General features: G+C 48.5%; 1 pseudogene; it reads right to left on the reverse strand.

Moving 5' to 3' along the window:
* LOC137677140 (nucleolar protein 6-like) overlaps positions 1–17,880 on the reverse strand; it is a 61,209-nt pseudogene that overhangs the window by 24,880 nt on the left and 18,449 nt on the right.

Consider the following 17,880-nt stretch of genomic DNA (forward strand, 5'->3'; position numbering starts at 1 on the left):
TTCTCTTTCAACTGTTTTCTCTGTTTCTTTCTTTCTTTTACCTCTCTCTCTCCCTCTCTCTCTCGGGGAGCAGGGGAGGCGGACGGGGATTGTCTGCATTTTATTTCTAGATTTGCTCCTTTTTGACTAATTAGGCGGGTCTCTCTCTTTCCCTCTCTCTCTCTCGGGGGGGGGGGCAGACGGGGTGGGGGCTGTCTGCATTTTATTTCTAAATTTGCTTTGGAGGCGGACCTTAAATCCGGAACCCGACATTTATAAATTGGCGTAGTCGGCAGGATCCTTGAGTTTTCGGAAGGTATCAATAACTTAGAGAGAATGGGTGCAATTATGAGTGCATTTGATGTAACGCAAGAGCAGGAGTTGGAGGACTCGGCACAGACGCCGCAGGCAAAAGAGCTTTTGGTGCGGTTGTTGCAAGATCGGTTGGTAACTTTAGAGGAAAGAAACTGTGAATTGGAGGAAAGGGTTAAAACTCTGCAGGATGAAGTAGAGAATGAGCGGGAGAACATAAGGTGTTTGCAGGAGGCTTTTGTGGAGAACTTACGTACTTGTGACTGCAGGGGGCGACAGAGTCGTGCACAGGCAGCTGATGCAGCCCCGTCCCCTGGTGATGATCACAAAGGGGATGGTTTGTACCGCAAGGGGGAACCAGAGGAAGCGAGGACACGATGCGATTTACCGCAGGGTCCTACGCAACCCCTTCGACCGCTGGTTAAGGTCGAATATGCTTATGAGGATAGTGAGGACCATAATCCTAAGATGGTTACTAAGGAGGTGCCGTACACAGCAACTGAATTGGCTAAGTTGAAAAGGGAATTTTCACGCAGTTCAAAGGAGTCTGAGAACGAGTATGTGTGGAGAGTGTCGTTAACTGGTGGTGATCAGATTCTGTTGAGTGAAAGAGAAGCTGAGGGATATTGGGGACCTGGAGTGTTTTTGACTACTGGTGATAATAGAGCCCCTTGGTCTCTCACTCAGCGAGCAGCTTATTGGGCTGGAGGTTTGAATCCCTTGGAGAGGGGAGATCCTCTTGCGCTTACAGGCTCGGTGGATCAGCTTGTGGAGAATGTGCACAAGGCGGCTTGTTTGCAAATGATGTATGATCGGGAATTGAAGCTTAGGCAGGAATCCCCAATGATGATACCGGTAGATCCTGAGAGGATGACTCCCCTGATTAGAGGTTTGCCTGATTCATTGAAACCCTTAGGAATTCAATTGCAAGGTACTATCAGAAATACCCCTCAGAGTGCACGGGTGGCAGCTGCTTTAACTGGAGTTTTAACCCCAGATCGCCGTACCCCAGGACAAAAGGTGTGGACGTGGGGGGAAGTAGCTCAGGAATTGATTAACTATGGGCGAAAATATGGTCCAGTGAAATCAGGACCTAAAAATGTGAGGCGTATGGAGGCAAAGTGTCCTCTAGCGAGGCCCTCTCGCCCAAACCTGGTAAATTTAAAGAGAGATAGTACATCTCGAAGGAGAGTGTTGTGGATAATAGAATTATTTGTGGTAAGCTTAGCACTACTAGTGGCTGAGCACACCATTCGTCAGCAACAAATCATTCTCAGAGGCCCCTTTAAGGAAATAGCAGGGACCCCTCCCCCTGACGGGGTGGCACAACGAGCTTCTGTACAGAAATGGCATGCACAAATTGAACATTATTGTAGCATCTTTAACGTATCAGAAGGCACACCTAAAAAACTAGCTATACAGGAGGAATTCTCTCCAGATCATGAGAATAACCTCCCACCTCCTGTCATACAAGTAGTGCTTCCATTTTCCAAGCAATTACCAAATACCGGGCTCACTGATGCCTCAGCCAAACGTGAGGGAAAAGTGTGGAAGTATCGAGCCGCTGCTTTACAAGCTCAGACTGATGAGAAAATCATAACAGAAAGTGAAGGTAGTGCACAAGTGGGTGAATTAATTGCTGTTTGGAGTGTTTTCCAACATGAGGCTCAATCTTCTTCTCCTGTCTACATCTACACTGACTCTCTCACTGTCTCCAAGGAGTGCACCGAGTGGCTTCCTTTCTGGGAGAAAAATGGGTGGGAAGTCAACCAGATACCGGTATGGCAAAAGGAAAAGTGGCAGGACATTTTAAGAATTGCCAAACGAGGGAATTTTGCCATAGCCTGGGTGGCCTCTCATCAGGGCGGTGATGGTCTGGCTGGTCGATGGAATGGTGGAGCAGGTGAATTGTCTCGTCCAGCTCCCTTACAAAATGAACCAGTAATAGAAAATTGGGAGAGATTATTGGAGTGGCTGCATATCAGACGAGGACATATGGGAGCCAAGGATCTTTACTGTAAGGCTCGGGCTCGGGGCTGGCCTGTCGCTGGGGAAAGCATAACCCAAGCCTTAAAAGAATGGTTTTGCTCACTCCCAAGACCCCAGCTTATTCCACCAGACAATGGTTAACCAAAACCTCACCCGGTCCTTTCACTAAGAGGACCGAGAAGTTTCTTTTTCTGTTCCTTTGCAGGTCGGAAGATAGAAGTTCAGAGAAGCAGAAGAAGAAAGCAACATTTAATGGAAGTTTTGATTGAATGTATAGTTTTAAATTGTATAGCCTTAATAATCTTTGTAATATGCCTTTATCACCATTGACAAATTGTTTTGGGCAGTTGTATGTTGTCTCGCCTATACTGTTCAAAGCCTACCCAGCGAGAACCTTGCTTCCTTGTTCTCAGGTTTAACATGGGGAAAATGAGTTCTTGTTGTTGGGAAAATTGGTTACTCAAGCTTTTAAGCTTATTAATTGCTGGGTGTGTGGCGGACCATTTGGTCTGAAAAGTTGATTGTGGATCTCCATTTCTCTTGCTCATGAGTGGATTGTGAAAAGAATCACCCTCATCTTGGCCTATGCAACACCCTGCTCCTGGTCACTATTGTATTAGTTACACCCAAAAGGGAGGGTGCTACAATCAGTCCCTGGTGGGAGAAGATTTTCTGGTCCCCCACTGATTACACTCACTTTGGGGAAATATTAGGTACAAATTGTGTTTGGAAACAATGAGCAGGAGCATGGTAATGCAAATGGGGATGGAATTAAATTAATTGCATTAACTGTGGTGTGACAGGGAACCCCTTTGGCCTGGGAACCATCTGAGTCAAAGGACTACCGCCCTGCCAGATCATGGCCAAGTCCTTTGCAAATGGGATGCGAACCCTGAAAGATCGTTATTGGTTTTGCGGGCACCATGCATTCAAAATACTACCAAAAAATTGGACTGGGGTATGGTATATTGGGATGATATGCTTCATACTTCTCAAAATTGGCAGCTAAGAACTGGGAATCAAATTATATGATCCCCAACGAATTATTGAGTATTATGGACCCGCAACCTGAAACACCAATGAACCAATCAGCGATGCTCGAGAGCCAATCAAGATTGGCTGGTTCTCGAGTACCTGCTAACAGAAGAAGGAGTTTGTGCCAAAGTTAAATGACTGTAATTGTTTCCTGAAAATTGATGATAATGGAAATGTGTTTACACTGTATAACTTTTTCTCATTTTGTTTACATGTTATAGTTGCACTATAACTTTATCAAAAGCTATTTATCATTATTGATGATATTGTTGTTGTTAGACTTCTGTAAAGAAGAAGAGGTGACTCATTCTGTTTATTAGAATGATACCAATCACAAGTCATTGGACTTATCTTTATTTCCTTGTATGCTTTACTCTTCCCTTGTTTTTCTTCAAAACCTATTATCTTTTTCTATCCTTACCTTTCTACATTTCCTTGTCTCTTCCCTTTTCCTTCTTTTAACCTGTTATCTTTTTCTGTCCTAACTTTTCTACACCCCCTGGAATCGAACTTTTCTACACCCCCTGGAATCGAACTACTGACTATATGTTGATGATTTCTGAGCCACGGGGTGGTGTGGGAATCTGGCCCTTCCTTTTGAGCATTGTCTCAGAAATCGTAAACCACGTCCTCGGGCAACATCTTATGGCGGCTGCCTGGAATGCCTGAGCCTGGCAACGTAAGATGGCGCAATAAGCTAGGCGCCCGCCCTCCACCCGCCTCCGGATGTGTGTCTCCGGTGACAGCCTGGCAAGGGGCCAATCCTACGGCGCAGGAACCGGACATGTCCCGCCTTCAGACCTGTGATTGGTGCGAACTGTTGACTGACGGCTCCCAGTCACATGACTCTGCCGAAAAACTCTATAAAAGAGGCTGGATCACTTCAACACGCGGGACCCTCACCGCCATCTTCCAAGTAGGAAGGGGGTATTTCCCGCGGGACGCCGCTGGATCTCAGGGTGGTGAATATTTTCTTTTTTTTTCTCTTTCAACTGTTTTCTCTGTTTCTTTCTTTCTTTTACCTCTCTCTCTCCCTCTCTCTCTCGGGGAGCAGGGGAGGCGGACGGGGATTGTCTGCATTTTATTTCTAGATTTGCTCCTTTTTGACTAATTAGGCGGGTCTCTGTCTTTCCCTCTCTCTCGGGGGGGGGGGCGGACGGGGGGGGGGGGGGGCTGTCTGCATTTTATTTCTAAATTTGCTTTGGAGGCGGACCTTAAATCCGGAACCCAACAGTGCTCACTGGTTTTCGTGGTTGAACGGATAAAAACAGCCACTCTAGAACGTGTAGCGGATCCTGCCAGCACTCATTCCACTGGCCCAGTAATCCCATGGGATGATCGTAGGCAATGGCTACATATAAACTTACTGGTGTCTCTAAATCCACACGATGTACCTTTTTCTGTTGCATACCATTGACATATTGTGGGATTGTTTTTCATGCCTTGCAGTAATACCGTCCACTGATATCGTTGACAAGGCGCCATGTTGTTCCTACTAGGTATTGAAAAAGCAAATTAGCATTTGTCAGTTTCATGTAAAGGGATGGTGAAAAAACAATCTTTCAGATCAATAACCAAAATGTATAGTCTGCATCAATAACTCCTGGTAAAACAAATAGACCTTGCAAGGTTACACTAGGATGTCTGAGTAATAGTGCACTTAGCCCATTTCCAATGGGTCCCACGGCATTCAGTGGAACCTTATGCACTCTGCTATTCTCTATTGTGATTGCAGTTGCTGTGGTAACATCCAGTCCTGCGCTCCCTGCGGTTCGGGCTGCGAGTTGACTGCTTAGGCCTGGAACTGGTTGGGAAGATTCATTTGTGTCAGCACACTGTTCCTTCCCGCGTTCTTTCTCCAGTTTCCCTGCACTCTGCAGCTGGTTGTTATCAGCTGACCTTGAGCATTATACTTAGACCTGCACTGCTTCACAAAATGCCCCAGCTTCCCACAGCGATGACACATCAAAACAGAGTTACCTCTCCCACTCAGCTTCGACTTCTTAAGGCAGTTTTTCTTAAAGTGACCTTCTTGCCCGCATGTATAACAATGATGAACTACCTTAACTGCTGCCGCAAATGTTTTTGCTAAATGCTCCATCTGAAATGTGGTGGTTCCTACTTTCCCGCAAGCATCCATGAGCTCGGTTAAGGTGGGGTTACGATTTGCCATCCCTGCAATAATTTTCCTGCAGTCCTCGTTTGCGTTGTCCTTCGCTAACTGTAACAACAACGCTTCTTTAGCAGCCCCGTTTTTTATTTGTTTGTCTAAGGCAAATCACTCCCCAGTTGAATGGCTCCCATTCTGGTGGGCTGCTTCCGTCCCCTCGATATACTGGGCAAGCCAATAGCCCGCCACCCATAGCAGCCGCGGCCCCGAAATCACCGTCCGCAAGTGCGTGCTCTCTTCATTTTCTCCAGAACCTGGCCAGGTCCGGGCCAGACACAGTAACCTGGACTGGCTGCAGCGTGAATAACTCCTCCATGCTACCGCCTGACTTTCCCGACCCTCGGGCTCTGCAGCAACTATGTCCCGCTTCCACCTCTTCAGAAAGGTCTATTAAGGGTGGCTCAGTCTCAGATTCGGGTAACGGGACAGTAGAAGGATCAATGTTCTGCTGCTGTTCTCTGGGCGGTGGGGGGGAGCTCTGGCGGCACGGAGGGCAAAGTCACTGTGAAAGGAGCTGTAGCCGCCTCAGCCGCCGCCTTTGCCTCTCTGTCCTCCTTCAATTGCTCCAGTGAGTCTATAACTAATCTCCATGTCATCAACGACACAGTGGCGATCTTGTCCCTCCTTGAGGCAGCCACAAACAGAGAAGTTCCAGCGCTTTGGCACGTACTAACTTCGAAAGCAGTCTGCGTCATAGCTGGCAAATTATTCTTTTTACACCATTATTTACAATTATTTTCACCAATTATTTACATCAATAGTCTCCGGAGCAAATGCTCATCGTATTTCACCCCTCTCTTCGAGAGGATATGTAGGAGAAGCCTTACTATCGCACTTCCTTCTTTAGAAATATTTTGGCCCATCTCCTTTTTCCCCCGGCTGCTCACCTCACTGGGTGTCCCATTGCAACATACTTTTCTTTTCTTGCAAGTCGTCCTCCGGCCCGCCCCGGTCTTCAGTCCCGCTGAGCCGTACTCCAGCCGGTGCACCTCCTTCTGGGCTATTCCCCAAACTTGCCATCGATTTACTAAATCAGTATCACGTCGGGGTCACCATCTGAGGAGAAGAAACAGGACTCCACACAATCCAATGTGAATCAAAGTGAAGACGCTTTATTAAGCACAGGCTGTCCCTTTTATACATTTGTACTTTCCCTGGCTGTAAGCATGTGCATTGCTATTGGTTAATATTACTGTCCACACTTCAAGCACACTCTTCTTTGATGTGTTGATTGGTTACTGCTCTGCCACTGGTCCTTTCTTGATTGGCTCCATCAGTTCTTGTTTCTTCTCCTCCGTGTTTGGCTCCCCTCGGCTACTCCCTCAATTCTTGTTTGCTCAACTGCTGTTTTTCCTCATCTCTTCTCTCCAAGGTCAGTTCAATGACACTAACTACATGACTCTTGTCACGCAGCTAGGCCCTCACTCCATACTCTCATACTTCTGGCTCATTACATGACCATTCTCCTCCAGAAACCCCTCTACAACCACCCAAAGCCAAGACAATTCCGTGGTCTCTTCTGGCTCCTGGAGAAAGATGGCAAGTATCCGAAAGACTATCAACAGACAAAACACAAGGAAGAGGGGAGGACTGCAGGTCTGCTTGGATGCACCAACGTGCTCCTTTGGAAACCAGAGACCTTTACCAGGAAATCCTCAATGCTCAGGAGGTAACAAAACCTGTAGAACTGCAGCCCTTTTCCCTTGCAGATTTTGAAATCAGGGACTAACAGATCATCCCCATGTTCTGAGTGGCTCAGTGGGACTCTCAAAGCAGACACGGCGCAGGAGGCTTTGTTGCTTCCTGTTCAAGAGCCTGACTGCTCTCCCAGCACAAATGAAAGTTTGGCCCCCAAGAGCCAGGGAAAAGCCTCAAGCAAAAATGCCAGCTACAAAGGAGCAGAGGGCTTCAAAGACACCACCATATCCAACACCGCCCAGGCTCGTCACAGATTTCAGCAAGACCAGAAGCAGCAAAGCATCATCACCGAGATCCAACTTCTCACCCTTCCCTTGGGAGTCCTCTCCAGGAGGAAGGGAGGCTGCAGCCGCCAGCACCACCATAACATCCCTCCCGGGGAACCCAGGAGCCCCAGCACGCTGGTAGCCACTACGCAGCCCTCGCCCCTGCTTCTTCCAGCCGTCACCCCCAGGACAAGGGGCCCCACCAGTCCTCAAGAAGGCACAGGACACCCTGCGGTTGTGCCACCAGCACCCACAGGCCACGATGATGCTTTCTTCCATCCATACCTGCTTCCCACCTGGCTCTACAGCGCACTGGTCAGGGGAAGCCACAGCCCTGCAACACCGAGCATCTCCATCTCCTCTGGCAAGCTGCTCCCAACAGGGCTTGGGACAGCGTTTTGGCAGCACAGGGGCCTCACACTCACTGCTGTGCACCCTCCCAGCACCTCCTGCCCTAGCAGCATCCCATCCCTCCTCCATCCCAGGAAAAAGGCACTAAAGCCCCATCAGGCCAGCCTGGGCATCCTCATCCTCACCTGGGCAGCATGAAGGGGGTGTTACAACCTGGTTGCAACTGGTTCGTGGATCCCTTGGAGTAAATCAAGGTGAAATGACACCAAATAATTGGTATGCAATTAAGAACAATTTGTTAGTACAGGGAAAGCAGCATGGCCGTAAGTGTCTTAGGTTTCTTAAGCAACGGAGAAAAGAGAGAAAAAGAGAAAGAGGATAGAAGACATGAGAGAGAGAGTTATCACCACCCTCGGATCCTGTGACATAAGTTGTTTGTAGAGTCGGTTGGTCTTCAGGTGGCATGCGAGCACATGCTGGTGCCCCAAGTGGGATGTTCTAAATACTTTAGGTCATTTGCATGCAAGATAGGAGAGGGTGGTGCCATCCCTCTTGTCTCCCCCCTCCACTGGCTTCTCATGCTAATTGGAACGTCTGCGCATTTGTAGTCAGAGCATTCTGGAAATCAGTCGGTGGTCCCCCCAGGGGTCTCTGGTGATCATAATCCCCCACAGTTGTTGTGTCCACTGTATGACCCCGCTTCTGCATAAGCGTGGTTGATGCCTTCATGTTGCAAAGATGTTGCACGTGTAGGCTGGCCCCTAAGGAAAAGATACCGTCCTGCCTCCACAGGACTTATCTCTTCCTCCGGCCAGAGTTGTAAAACAAGTTGTTTAAGGCACAGCAAAGGTATTTTTCTGCACACCCCCCCCCCCCCTGCCCCCAAGCCCTTATCTCTTCCTCCAGCCAGTTGCAAGACAAGTCCTTCAAGGCATAACAAAGGTACTGCTCTGCCTCTGCAGCACCCCTCCCCTCCTCCAGCCAGAGTTGTAAAACAAGTTGTTTAAGGCATACATACTCTGTCCATCACAGGGGCCAGGTGAAGGAAGAGAAATGCCACAAGGAGGTCCACACACTCCTCAGAGAGGTTGTCGCTCAGGAGCTGGGTGCTGACCCAGCACTTGGCCAGCCAGCAAGTGCTGCCAAAGACAGGGTGCTGCTGGAGCCTGCGAGGAGGGAGACAAGCCACTGCTCAACCCACACATCCCAGGACCCAAAACGCCCTTTTGGCATTAAGCAGGAGAGAAGAGAGGTGCAAAAATCTGCCAGGAATATGTGTGCAGCATCATGAGCACAGGGCACTGTCTGTGGGTGTTGAGATTTTGGGGGAACAAAGGGGAAATGCTGCCACATGCTCCTCTCTAACCATGCTGCTCTTTGGTACTTGTCTCCCCATACCAGTGACCTCAGATGTGAAGACAGGGACAACCAGTGCTGCCCCCACCCACATTCGTCCCTCCATCCTCCCACAGAGCCTCTCACAAGGTGAGCTGAAGGGCCACTTCCCACAGTGAGCTTCTCTCCCCACCATCACCCTCCATCATCCAAGGGCACTTCCACACTGGCTTCCAGCAATGTCCCCTACCTGGCCTACCTGTGCAGGGAGCTGGTTAGATAGGGCAGATGCAACGTCTCCAGCTCCAGCTGCCGAGACTCCTCTGTGTCCTGATACTTCAGCATCCCTTCCGGGATGACCACTTTCTTCAAGATCCTGGTAGTAGGCTACTTGGAGATGGAAAAGCTAGCTGTCCTGAGATGGGAGCAGGAGGTTAAGTCAGGCTTGGTGGTAACATAAGCAGGCTGGTGTGCTATGCTGCACCTCAGGGACACAACAGCAGCATCCTGGCATCAGCACAGTCTCATTATGCTCTCTCCTAGGCCCACCATCCAAATCCTGGTTTTGTCCAGTGGGACCACTGCCAAAGCCCCCTGCCTGCCTCCTTGGTAACAAGTCAGGTCTGAAGGTCCCCGTCACCCCCCCCACCTTGTACACATTGGTGTGGGTGACTGCAGGTCTGCAAACTAGCTGGTGCTGCTGCTGGAGGAGCTCACCCAACTGGAGGTGGAAAGCTGCCTTGATGCACTTGATGGCTTCTTTGTCCTGAGGCCACTGGCCACTGCCTTCCATGTGGCTGATGACTGGGGACAAAGGGTCAGCAGGAGGCCAGTGAGCCTCACGCAGAAATGAGGTGTTGGATGGGGGTGTCTGGGACTAGAGGTTACGGCAGGAGAGCAGGAGGAGCTGGGGCTCTGCTCCTGCCTGTAGCACACCAATGCAGCAGTAACAGAGCCAGCACCACCATGTGCCTCTGCTTCCCCCACCAAATCATCTCCCGCTCACATCTCTCCCCGCTTACTCTTCAAAGGGGCTATGTAGGCCAGGCAGGGCTTCTCCTCCAAGGGAAGCAGCAAGTGCTTGGTCCTGATTCGGGTATAGAAGGAATAAGTCGGCTTCATGGAAATGGGAGGGAAGACCTGGGAGAGAACAGCCGCACAGGGACTGAGAACAGGGAGCAGAAACCCTGGGGCACCACACACCCCCTCACCCCAAACCCCCCTCTCCAGCAACCCCCCCAGCATGGAGAGCTTGGCCAACTTGTGCACAGCCAGCCCCAGGGATGGGACAGCAAAGAAGAGGCATGACATCACCCCAAGAGCTCTCAGGAGCCACAAAAGCAGAGTGACTAATTCTCTCTGTCCCCCCTCAGCCCAGGGCCTCCCCCCAGCTCCTCACAGATCCCCACACATGGGCTGTGCCTGGGGACACTCACATCCGTGTACAGGAGGGCTGGATGGATGCCCTGCACAGCCGTCACTGTCAGTGATGGGCCCTTCAGGTTGCACAGCTTGCGGCTCAGGTCATTGTAGGAGCAGACGACACTGACCATGGCGTCCTCGCCCATCCCCAATGCTTGTGGACACAGGGAGCCTCTCTGTTCGCCTCTCCCACTCCTGCACGGACACTCACCTCGCCTCCTTCTCAGGCTGGCATCACAGCCAAGCTCCAAGGAGCCAGGACTGCCACCCCAGGGAGCAGCTTCTGGCAAGAGCACTGTTGCATTTAGGAGGGCTAATTTGGCAGAAGCTAAACCCCCTTGCATTACAGTCTGTCCTCAGATATTAGAGGGGCTGGGGGCAGCTAAGCTTAGCCTCTGAGTGATGCCCGATTTGACACCTTGGATTCTGGCTGAAATAGGCCAAAATCGGCACTATCAGTCCGGCTGCGTTCAACAGCTAATATGCTGAACTAACATGGGTCCAGATGCACTCATAGTGCAGGGCCCAGTCGCGGTCAATGAACTAACACGGTTCCAGATTATGCCATAAATCTGGGTGCGCCCACCGAAATAAAAGCCTCGCGACCAGTTTCCCAGTTAAGGTAATTTGTTTGAGCAATAGATACAGATTCTTTTAGAATGCTGGTGATGAATACACTGTCTGCAAAGCACACTTAGGTACCTATGAACATATATATGTTGCAGGATGACTATATAGTGCTACTAATATGATTACAAATACAAGCTTGATTTCTAAGTTTCCCTTGAAAGCACCTGGTATAGCCAAGTGTACGAATCTTACCCAAAGGTGTCCCTATGGGTGGGGAAGAGAGGTTCAGCCCATCGACTGCTCCCAGAAGTCTGTAGTGATGTCTCCCTGACTTCTCAGTGATGGTATCTCCCCCCACTTGCCTCTTTCTTAAGGGTTTTTTTATACTGTTTTCCTATGTTTTAGGTGGAGCTTGAGTGACTCTAGTCATACATACCTTTATTATTGATTGGTGCAAAATTCTCTCGCTTTGATTTTAAAGGCACAGGCTAAGAAAAATTCAGAGAGCATGCTCAGGGGTAGAGGGAGGCAGGTAGCTTTTGGGATGGAGGTGTGTTTTGGTATTATAATGAGCAAAGTTCATCCACAGGACACGATTTCACCACAATCGCTGGCTCAGTGACCAACATTCTGGGTGGAACGGGGTATTATCTCTCATTTGACAGTAGCTATGTGATTTATCTGCTACGAGGTACCATCGAGTTCCCATACCTGCCTCGTTAGCACAGAGCCTGGCCACTGTTATCTCCACACCGTTCCACCCTCCGTTCCCTCAGAGTTAGCACACCAAGCTCCTGTGGCGCTGAACATCTGAGAATGCAGGTCAGGTTGCCTGGGGAACCGTTACCACGTCCCACCCTAGATGCTTTCTTAGTTCTGTAATATGTGGATATAACTTTACTCTCAATAAGTGTGCCTCCAATCATTTCAGTAAGTTGCCCCCCGATAGTTAATTCCACAAGCACTCAGCAAAATGGGGAGGTAAGAGAGAGGGAAGCTAAGAGCAAGACTGCCTGTGGCTCCCCAGAAGCCACAGAAATCCTAGAGGCTGCATTTCAAGCGGCAAGTGAAATTATTTCCTGTGCAAGATATTAAAGCAGCACCAAGAAGAGCTGTACTGCCAGCATTCTCCCTAGGAAGGAAGAAGCTAAGAGTGATTTGGGGGTAAAGAGACCACACACTGGCAAGGTGAGAGCTCTGCTACTGCCTCCCTGCCGGTTACCACGATGCCAACAGAGGCGGCAGTTAACAGAAAACTGCTCCAACTACATCCTTAGCCAAGGCAGAGCTGTGAAGCATGGCAAAAGCAAAGACAGAAAATATCCAGAGCATCGCAGGAGCCCTGGGTAGGGCAGATGAGAAGCACTGAAAGGAGAATTGCTGCTGCCCTTGCTGCTTCCACCTCCCCAAAGCATAGCAGAGGAGCCTGAATAAGGAGGAGGAGACATCACCAACACCAAACCGCGCAGCTCAGACGCGGCTGAGTCAAGCCGCATGCGTTTGGCCAGCCTGGGCTTTCCGGCAGAGCAGCAGCACCCTCTGCGGGGTGCGACACTGTCAGGTTCCGGATTTAAGGTCCGCCTCCAAAGCAAATTTAGAAATAAAATGCAGACAGCCCCCCCCCCCCGTCCGCCCCCCCCGAGAGAGAGAGAGGGAGAGAGAGAGACCCGCCTAATTAGTCAAAAAGGAGCAAATCTAGAAATAAAATGCAGACAATCCCCGTCCGCCTCCCCTGCTCCCCGAGAGAGAGAGGGAGAGAGAGAGAGACCCGCCTAATTAGTAATTCCAGTGCAGCCCACGTGCGGCGTGCCTGGTTCAATGCAGACAGCCCGCGCGCAGGGCCCGCGAAAAATATAAATAATTCCAGTGCAGCCCACGTGCGGCGTGCCTGGTTCAATGCGAACACCCGGTATGCTTAACCTGCCTGTAGGTAAAGCACCCCCAAAAAATCCTGACCCGAAATATTAAAGATTCGTGATCCTTGAGTTCGGACAAAGCACAACCGAGGCACGGTATCAACAAACTTGGCTCTGACTTTATTAGGTCCAACACTGAGGCAACTCAATATTCAAGGAAAAGAGAGAGAGAGAGGTAAAAGAAAGAAAGAAACAGAGAAAACAGTTGAAAGAGAAAAAAAAAGAAAATATTCACCACCCTGAGATCCAGCGGCATCCCGCGGGAAATACTTCCTTCCTACTTGGAAGATGGCGGTGAGGGTCCCGCGTGTCCGAGCGATCCAGCCTCTTTTATAGAGTTTTTCGGCAGAGTCATGTGACTGGGAGCCGTCAGTCAACAGTTCGCACCAATCACAGATCCGAAGGCGGGACATGTCCGGTTCCTGCGCCGTAGGATTGGCCCCTTGCCAGGCTGTCACCGGAGACACACATCCGGAGGCGGGTGGAGGGCGGGCGCCTAGCTTATTGCGCCATCTTACGTTGCCAGGCTCAGGCATTCCAGGCAGCCGCCATAAGATGTCGCCCGAGCACGTGGTTTACGATTTCTGAGACAATGCTCAAAAGGAAGGGGACAGATCCCCACACCACCCCGTGGCTCAGAAATCATCAACATATAGTCAGTAGTTCGATTCCAGGGGGTGTAGAAAAGTTCGATTCCAGGGGGTGTAGAAAAGTTAGGACAGAAAAAGATAACAGGTTAAAAGAAGGAAAAGGGAAGAGACAAGGAAATGTAGAAAGGTAAGGATAGAAAAAGATAATAGGTTTTGAAGAAAAACAAGGGAAGAGTAAAGCATACAAGGAAATAAAGATAAGTCCAATGACTTGTGATTGGTATCATTCTAATAAACAGAATGAGTCACCTCTTCTTCTTTACAGAAGTCTAACAACAACAATATCATCAATAATGATAAATAGCTTTTGATAAAGTTATAGTGCAACTATAACATGTAAACAAAATGAGAAAAAGTTATACAGTGTAAACACATTTCCATTATCATCAATTTTCAGGAAACAATTACAGTCATTTAACTTTGGCACAAACTCCTTCTTCTGTTAGCAGGTAATCGAGAACCAGCCAATCTTGATTGGCTCTCGAGCACCGCTGATTGGTTCATTGGTGTTTCAGGTTGCGGGTCCATAATACTCAATAATTCGTTGGGGATCATATAATTTGATTCCCAGTTCTTAGCTGCCAATTTTTAGAAGTATGAAGCATATCATCCCAATATACCATACCCCAGTCCAATTTTTTGGTAGTATTTTGAATGCATGGTGCCCGCAAAACCAATAACGATCTTTCAGGGTTCGCATCCCATTTGCAAAGGACTTGGCCATGATCTGGCAGGGCGGTAGTCCTTTGACTCAGATGGTTCCCAGGCCAAAGGGGTTCCCTGTCACACCACAGTTAATGCAATTAATTTAATTCCATCCCCATTTGCATTACCATGCTCCTGCTCATTGTTTCCAAACACAATTTGTACCTAATATTTCCCCAAAGTGAGTGTAATCAGTGGGGGACCAGAAAATCTTCTCCCACCAGGGACTGATTGTAGCACCCTCCCTTTTGGGTGTAACTAATACAATAGTGACCAGGAGCAGGGTGTTGCATAGGCCAAGATGAGGGTGATTCTTTTCACAATCCACTCATGAGCAAGAGAAATGGAGATCCACAATCAACTTTTCAGACCAAATGGTCCGCCACACACCCAGCAATTAATAAGCTTAAAAGCTTGAGTAACCAATTTTCCCAACAACAAGAACTCATTTTCCCCATGTTAAACCTGAGAACAAGGAAGCAAGGTTCTCGCCAGGTAGGCTTTGAACAGTATAGGCGAGACAACATACAACTGCCCAAAACAATTTGTCAATAGTGACAAAGGCACATTGCAAAAATTATTAAGGCTATACAATTTAAAACTATACATTCAATCAAAACTTCCATTAAAAGTTGCTTTCTTCTTCTGCTTTTCTGAACTTCTATCTTCCGACCTGCAAAGGAACAGAAAAAGAAACTTCTCGGTCCTATTAGTGAAAGGACCGGATGAGGTTTTAGTTAAAATGATGGAACAATCCATCGTGTATTAATTTTATGCTCCTTTCCCAGGGCATCTTTTGCTTTCCATGCATATTCATTGAACGGAGCAACAAGTACCAGTGGAACTTCTCCCACAGTAGGGAGTTTTACCAGTACTGGTTGTCCTGGATGATAAGCTGAATTTTTGGGGTGATCTGGACCCTTGGGGGCAGGTATGATTGTCGGGGGCTCCGGATAAAAAGCTGTAATTTTCGGGCTGCCAAATTTTCCCCACCGGTTGTTCACCAAAGTGAGAGCATCCCATAACCGGTTTGCCCATCCTGGGTCATGCGGTTTTAGGAATCGCTTTAGTAAGCCATTGGTCCTTTCCACTATCCCATTTGCTTGGGGGTAGTAGGGAGTGTGGAAAGTCCATTTGATTCCCTCTTCAGTTGCCCAGTCCTGAACCATCTTTGCTGAAAAATGTGAGCCATTATCCGATTGAATTGATTGAGGTTTTGGGAAAGAACTAAACCATCCTTTTAAGGCTTGGATGGTGTTTGCCCCGGTGGTTCGGGCAAACGCTTCTGCCTGTACCAGTCCTGATACCACTTCCACTCCCACTAACACATATTGCTTTCCTTCTGATTTGCGGAAAGGTCCGATATAATCTACTTGCCAGGTTTCCCACAGTCCTTTTCCGCTTTTAATGTGTAGGGGAGGGCTGTCTAGGGGATGTCTGTCGAGTCGGTGGCGGCATAAGCTGCACCCGGAAATACATGTTCGACAGTTCTCCCTTGTGACAGGCCAGCCTCGAGCCTGTGCTTCGCAGTAAAGGTCTTTGGCTCCTGTGTGTCCTCGTTTGACATGTAGCCACTCCAATAGTCTCTCCCAATTTTCTGTTACTGATTCATTTTGTAAGGGAGCCAGACGAGACAATTCGTCCACTTTATTGTTCAATTGGCTAGTTAGATCGTCACTGTTTTGGTGAGAGGCCACCCAGGCTATGGCAAAATTCCCTTGTGTGGCAATTCTTAAAATGTCCTGCCACTTTTCCTTTTGCTATACCGGTATCCAGTTGACTTCCCACCCATTTTTCTCAAAGAAAGGAAGCCACTCGGTGCATCCCTTGAAGACAGCAAAAGAATCAGTATAGATATAGACAGGAGAGGAAGATTGAGCCTCATGTTGGAAAACACTCCAAACCGCAATTAATTCACCCACTTGTGCACTACCTTCACCTTCTGTTATGATTTTCTCATCAGTCTGGGCTTGTAAGGCAGCGGCCCGATACTTCCACACTTTTCCCTCACGTTTGGCTGAGGCATCAGTAAACCAGGCATTCAGTAATTGTTTGGAAAAAGGAGGCGCTACTTGTATGACAGGAGGTGGGAGGTTATTCTCACGACTTGGAGAGAATTCCTCCTGTATAGCTAATTTTTTAGGTGTGCCTTCTGATACATTAAAGATGCCACAATAATGTTCAATTTGTGCATACCATTTCCGCACAGATGCTCGTTGTGCCACCCCGTCAGGGGGTGGGGTCCCTGCTAAAATTGGTTTTATTACCTTAAAGGGGCCTCTGAGAATGATTGGTTGCTGGCGAATGGTGCGCTCGGCCTCTCGTAGCGCTAAGCTTATCACAAATAATCCCTTTTCCCATACTGTGTAACGTTTCTCTGCGTCTTTAAAACTACGAGAATAAAAGCCGACAGGTCTCGGGGGTCCCTCTGGTCCCTTTTGCCAGAAGTGAAGTGATAGTCCAGATTCAGCAAACCCCCATTCAACTTGGATGGGATCGGTAGGATGAATTGGACCTAAGGCTTGGTGACTAGAAGCCTCAAATATCAGTAGTTGTAAAGCTTCCTCATGGACAGGGGTCCACTCCCAAGAGACACCTTTTCGTAACAAATTATGCAACGGCCTAGCTATTATGGAAAAATCAGGGATATGTTTTCGCCAAAATACCAAAGTTCCTAGTGCTTGCTGCAGTTCTCGTTTCGAGGTAGGTAATTTTACCTGGTCTAAGGCTAGCAGAGTATCATCTGGAATGCACATGGTTCCTCCTTTCCACCAGATTCCCAGAAATTTAACTTCATTTGCAGGCAATTGAACCTTCTCAGGTGGGACTTGCAATCCCAACCCTTCCAGGTGTGTGATAATTGCTGATTGCATCCTGCCCACAGATTCAATTTGGTCTCCCCCTATTAGCACATCATCAATGTATTGATAAGTTTTGACATTCTCTTCCAGAGGGATTTGTTCCAACTCCCTGGCCAGGGCATGATGTGCCAGAGTTGGGGAGTGTTTAAACCCTTGGGGTAACCTTGTAAATGTATATTGCTGTCCTTCCCAAGTGAAGGCAAAGCGAGCCTGATCCTCTGGTTGGAGAGGAACCATGAAAAACATATCTTTAACATCAATAGTTGCCAAAATAGGGTGGGCTTGCTCCTGAATGGTACTAATGAGTTCAGCAATGTTAGGCACAGCAGCAGTTAGGGGTCCTGTGTTGGCATTCAATCGACGATAATCAATCGTCAGTCGCCATTTCCCATTTGTTTTTCACACTGGCCATACCGGAGAGTTGTAAGGCGGGTGCGTGGGAACTATAATTCCTTGTTCCCGCAATTCTGTCAAAACAGGGGCTATGCCCTCTCTGGCTCCCAGGGGTAGAGAATATGGTTTCACATTAGTCACTGTAGATGGGGGAAGGGGAGGGGCTGGAATCAGGAGTCTCAAATTTAGTTTGGCAACTCCAAATATCCAGTTACCTCCCTTATTGTC

Source organism: Nyctibius grandis (assembly GCF_013368605.1).
Source record: "Nyctibius grandis isolate bNycGra1 chromosome W unlocalized genomic scaffold, bNycGra1.pri SUPER_W_unloc_2, whole genome shotgun sequence".
Lineage (NCBI taxonomy): Eukaryota > Metazoa > Chordata > Aves > Nyctibiiformes > Nyctibiidae > Nyctibius > Nyctibius grandis.